Source organism: Saccopteryx bilineata, chromosome 3, assembly GCF_036850765.1.
Source record: "Saccopteryx bilineata isolate mSacBil1 chromosome 3, mSacBil1_pri_phased_curated, whole genome shotgun sequence".
Classification (NCBI taxonomy): Eukaryota; Metazoa; Chordata; class Mammalia; order Chiroptera; family Emballonuridae; genus Saccopteryx; species Saccopteryx bilineata.
Window position 1 is genome coordinate 250,249,656 of NC_089492.1, and position 6,086 is coordinate 250,255,741.

The 6,086-nt window shown below is 44.8% G+C and overlaps 1 pseudogene; it reads right to left on the reverse strand.

Annotated features, from left to right (window-relative positions):
- Window positions 1-465: 465 nt before the first annotated feature.
- LOC136330026 (5'-deoxynucleotidase HDDC2 pseudogene) lies at window positions 466-1,497 on the reverse strand (annotated as a pseudogene).
- Window positions 1,498-6,086: the final 4,589 nt, after the last annotated feature.

Sequence of the window (6,086 nt, forward strand, 5' to 3'; positions counted from 1 at the left end):
TAGGATCACAACCCAGTTCATATTTTCCTGGTGTATCTTTTTCATTTAAAAAATATTTTTTAATGTGTTTATTTAGTTCATAAAAAGACATCCCCCCTTCTCCATCCATGCATTTTCATGACCACATCCTGTTCCGTGGCTTCTTTTATGGCCCAAATAGTGTCACATTTCTTGTTGGAGTCCAGGCAATTGAAAATAAACAGACTCGCCTGATCTGTGGTGGTGCAGTGGATAATGAGTCACCAATTGGAAACCCTGCACTTGTCTGGTCAAGGCACATATGGGAGTTGATGCTTCTTGCTCCTCCCCCCCTCTTTCTCTCTCTCTCTTTTCTAAAATGAAAATATAAAAAATTAAAAACATCAATAAAAAAGGGAAGGAAAATAAACAGACTCACATCTGGGGAACTCAACAGACCAACAGTGGCAAAACACAATAGCATTCAATGGAAAACTAAAATATTTGTTATAGGAATGCAACAACATAGAGAACATCTCTGGAGTGTGGCTTACTGGCAGCTGCAGCTTGTTAGCATTTCTTTCTGCCTCAAATTCAGAAACAAGCTGGACTATCTCAGGGTGATTGAATTTTCCTGCTATAGAATCATAGAAGTCCTGTAGTTTCCCAGGTTTGTTCTTTTTTTTTGGGGGGGGGGGTATTTTTCTGAAGTTGGAAACAGGGAGGCAGTCAGACAGACTCCCGCATGCGCCCGACCGGGATCCACCTGGCACACCCACCAGGGGGCGATGCTCTGCCCATCTGGGGCATCGCTCTGTTGCAACCAGAGCCATTCTAGTGCCTGAGGCAGAGGCCACAGAGCCATCCTCAGTGCCTGGGCCAACTTTGCTCCAATGGAGCCTTGGCTGCGTGAGGGGAAGAGAGAGACAGAGAGGAAGGAGAGGGGGAGGGGTGGAGAAGCAGATGGGCGCTTCTCCTGTGTGCCCTGGCCGGGAATCGAACCCGGACTCCTGCATGCCAGGCCGACGCTCTACCACTGAGCCAACCAGCCAGGGCCTCTCAGGTTTGTTCTTAAGGTCTTCATATTCAGAGGTCTGAAGAGTCATCTCACATTGGTCCACCTCCTTTACAAATTTGGCTTTCACACTAGATTGGGTCTTATACTCTTCCCTAAGTCCATAGAGCTCCTTTATAAGATCCTTTGAGAGAAGCTGGATTAGCAGCTTCATAGCTTTCTCTTCTCATTTTTTTTTCTTCTCTAGGGATGTTCTCCGCTGGTGCTATGCTCCCAATGATGCATTCTGCCATATCATGAACCAGGGCTAAGCATACACATCAGTCTTTAAGATGATCATCTTCGGTCACCAAAGTCATAACTGCCATCCTGTACATGTGATCTGATACATGCTCTGTCCTCTTGACATTTCTGTACACTCAGCCAGTCCATAGGACTCTCTTGAGCTGTCCCACCACTCACAGATATTGCAGCAGATTCTGGGCCCTGCAGCGCAAGAAAGCCACAGAGGAGGCTGACGTCATGTGTCTACCTCATCTTATTTTTAAAAGGCGAAAAGTTGGCCCTGGCCGGTTGGCTCAGCGGTAGAGCATCGGCTTGGCGTGCAGAAGTCACGGGTTCGATTCCCGGCCAGGGCACACAGGAGAGGCGCCCATCTGCTTCTCCACCCCTCCCCCTCTCCTTCCTCTCTGTCTCTCTCTTCCCCTCCCGCAGCCGAGGCTCCATTGGAGCAAAAGATGGCCCAGGCGCTGGGGATGGCTCCTTGGCCTCTGCCCCAGGCGCTGGAGTGGCTCTGGTCACAACAGAGCGACGCCCTGGATGGGCAGAGCATCACCCCCTGGTGGGCGCCAGGTGGATCCCGGTCGGGCGCATGCGGGAGTCTGTCTGACTGCCTCCCTGTTTCCAGCTTCAGAAAAATACAAAAAAAAAAAAAAAAAAAGGTGAAAAGTTAATATGCTTTGAAGAGAAACCAGAGCATTTTTCATTTTATTTTTAGTCTTTCTCTTTGTTTTAAGAGTGTCCCTTATAGCCAATTTATTGTTAGATGTAATTTAAAAAATCTAATTAGTCAGATTGATTTACTTGCATTTAATGTAATTACTATGTAAGATTTAGCCCTATAATCCATTCACTATATATTCTTTTTATTTTTAACCTTCATTTCTGCTTTCCAGTGGCTAGGCTGAATTGTCTTCTACAGGTTTAAAATTTATACATAATATTTTTTTGTGGTGGTAGTCATTAACTTCAGACTCATAGCCATGAGTTTGAGAGTTTCTCCATCTCCACAGTTTGAACAAAAGCCCGAACAAAAGTTCTAAGTTTGACACTAAAAAATCTGATATATATGTGCTCATGTTGATCACATTACTGTTGCAGAGGTGGGAGATGGGGGATCTCAAAAGGAAATACAGGATTCCCTTACAAAAAGGAAGTTGAATGGAGGCTGGGAGACCATAAAATATGTATACTTCGTATTACATTAACTTCTTTGAGTCTTAGTTTCTTCATTTGTGAAACGGCAATGGTAATACCTACACAAAGGGGTGACATAAAGAGCAAATTGAATATTAAATATTAATGTCCCTTGTGAATCATAAAGTGCTGTACAAAGATTAGTTATTATTCTCGCTTTTGCATTCATCACATGATATTACATCATTTGTTTAGATGTTAGTATTTGTCTATATTGCCACATGAAGAAGTACTATTCTAGCCAGCATTTTCCCTACATTGTGTTGATGCCCACAGAATTGATTTTCCTTTCTCCTGAAAATAGTAAATGAGCAAGATGTCAGCACTATGTTTGATCCATAAGTCAGCTTCTATCCAAAGAGTCCTAAAGTTGCAGGGCTGGGTGACTTGCTAGTGTACTCACCAGATTGCACACAGCTGAAAGGTTGGTGCAATGGTATCAAACTGGGATTCAGTTCCTGTTCTACCTCAGATTAGATGTGTGGCCTTAGCCATATCACTTAAACTCTTTGAGCCTGAAAAACAGAGGTCATAAGAAGGTCTTTTTAACCTGTGGTAGGATTAAATAAGATTATATGTAAAATGCCTTAGCCTTGGAGACAGTCTTAAACTTGTCAGACTCAGATTCAGATCTCTTTATTGGTCAGAACTGAGTTGCATTCTGCTACATTATGAGTAGGGTGAGTACAGGTTCTTTCTCATCTCTGAAGCACACTGAATTGACCTGTTTCCTTAAAGAATAACTACTGTCTCCTCAAGGCCGGATGTCTTTGGAATTTGGACCAGGAATACTTGCCCAATAGGATAGTTTCACAAAAGAGATCCTGTTCTTCATAGGCAACTGTAGTTGATAATTCTGATTCTTTTCACATATGGATGATTAAGAGTCAGACTAAACTGAAAGATAGTATATGCCTGCTATAATTCACTGGAATAGGTTCTTCTATTATATAACTGCTCATAAACCTCTCATAATTTCATAAATTAGATAATGATATCCCCATTTCACTGATAAGGAAATAGAAGACATCCAAATTAAGTACCTTGACCAAGGTGACATTGTTGATAAGGAGAAAGGAGATACTACATTGTAAGAAGGATGGGTTTTGGAGTCAGACAGGTCTAGTCCCAGCACCACCATTTTCTAGGGCTCAAACTTTGGTCCAGTGAAATCTCTTCAATCTCAATTTCAGTTCTTCATCTGTAAAGTGGTGGTTAAAATAATATCTACCTTGCCTGAATGTTGTAAGGTTGAATTGAGAGAGCACTACATAAGGCAGAGTGCCGGGCACATGGTAAGCGCTCTATACATACTTAGATACTCGCTAGGTGTATTGAGAGCCCAGAACCCAACTATATATAGTGCTACCTTATAGGAAACTTCAATCTCTGTCAAGCTCCTTTAAAGCACTTCAGTGGACATTCAAATGGTTTTATAAATCCCCTGGGCTATAATTCAAGATGACAGTCCCAGAAAAGAGATGAGGCAGTTACATGGAGTCTAGAGACCTGGGATTTAGTGCTGGTTCTTAGTTAGTGTGTGTGGAAACTTGGGCAATGCACACTATCTCCCTGGGCCTCAGCTTTCTTACTTGTGAAATGGAGACAATATCCTCTGCCCCTCAGGGTTGCTGGAGGTACAAATGCAGATGGATGCAAACACTCTTTTTCCAGTTTTAAAAATGCTGTAAACATGCGGGTTTTCCATTTGTGTTTACTATTCTCCTCGGAGGGAAAGTAAATTGGACTCAGGATGACCTGAGACCTGCCTCCTCAAAAGCAACTGTTGGGGAGGCCCTACCCTTTAGTGAGGCCTGATCAACTCTTTGCTGTTGCTGCAGCTGCAGTTTGTACTCAGATATCAACCACTGTGCCTGTTAAGTCCTCAGCCCTGAAGAAAGGCAGCAGTGGTCCGGCAGACCATCCCTCCCCACACCCTGCCCCACACAGCTGTTTGGACCAGGACTGAAAATCTGACCCAAGGCAAGAAACTCATGAGCTTGCCAACAACTTACAAATGTGGCTTGGCTCCTAAAAAATGAATTGGACAGATCAATATTTCTCTCTCAGGAATTCGAGTTAGGAAGCATGAGGTAATCGAAGCAATTAGTAGCAATAAAAACTATGACTAAAAGGATGTAAGGAGAAAGGCCGTGAGGTTGAGCAGGGGTATATGTTGGAGGAGACAGTCTGGGCTGTGGAGAACCGAAGTGATCAGGAAGAAGAAACTATGAGTAAATAGAAGCTATGAAGTTGAAAACGATAATATATGTTAATTCAATAAATATTTTGGAGTTCTTTTTATGTACTAGGCACTGTGCTAGGCTTAGAATATAGAAAAGTGACTAAGAGGCAGCATCTACCTTCATAGTACTTAATCTTAGCTGGGAAGAGAGACAAAATAAGTCAACAAACAAATAATTACAAATAGTTCTAAGGGATTAGCCTGATCTGGTGGTGGCGCAATGGATAGAGTGTTGGACTGGGATGCAAAGGACCCAGGTTCGAGACCCCGAGGTCACCAGCTTGAGCGGAGTGTAAAGCCAGTAGCCGCGGCCACCATCACAGCCACCTAGCCTTTGCAGGTTTGCATTTGATTCGGACAGATAGTAATGAAACAACGGAGCCAAGAACTCATGGGCCATTTTCCTTTATTCTAGACTCGTACCTGCCAACGAGTAAAAACAAACACACGGGGCACCAAAACCCAAACCAACTCTCATGTTCTCCTGTTCCAAAGCCAGAAGAATCTTTCTGGTTTTTTCTAGAATCAAAGGCTTCATCAGCCTCACTCAGTCCCCTCTGCATGCCTCCATTTTGGCTGCCTCCTCTCCTCCACGTGGCCTCCCTACCTTGCTACAACGTGGTCTCCTCCGCTCTACAACAACATAGTCTCTCTCCCCCACGATGGCCTCCTAGCTCCTCCTTTTAAAACTTTTCCCAGGCCCTGGCTGGTTGGCTCAACGGTAGAGCGTCAGCCTAGCGTGCGGAGGACCCAGGTTCGATTCCCGGCCAGGGCACACAGGAGAAGGGCCCATTTGCTTCTCCACCCCTCCGCCACGCTTTCCTCTCTGTCTCTCTCTTCCCCTCCCGCAGCCAAGGCTCCATTGGAGCAAAGATGGCCTGGGCGCTGGGGATGGCTCTGTGGCCTCTGCCTCAGGCGCTGGAGTGGCTCTGGTAGCAACATGGCGATGCCCAGGATGGGCAGAGCATCGCCCCCTGGTGGGCAGAGCGTTGCCCCATGGTGGGCGTGCCGGGTGGATCCCGGTCGGGCGCATGCGGGAGTCTGTCTGACTGTCTCCCTGTTTCCAGCTTCAGAAAAAAAAAAAAGAAAAAAAAAACAAAAACAAAAAAACTTTTCCCCTAGGACAACTCTAGGACAACTCTTCCTCCAGCACACATTATCATAACTAAGCCCCTTCCCAAGCAAGAAGGTAATTAACTGTATCACGTGAGAGCATCATCATGTGAGCAGCAGCCATATTTAACAATAAGAGTGAGCAAAACCAGAATTTACAGATTTTACAACTCATTTTCCCAACATGCGGGCTCATCTGGTTTGAGCAAGGCTCACCAGCTTGAGCCCAAGGTCGAGCAAGGGGTCACTCAGTCTGCTGTAGCCCCCAGGTTAAGGCAT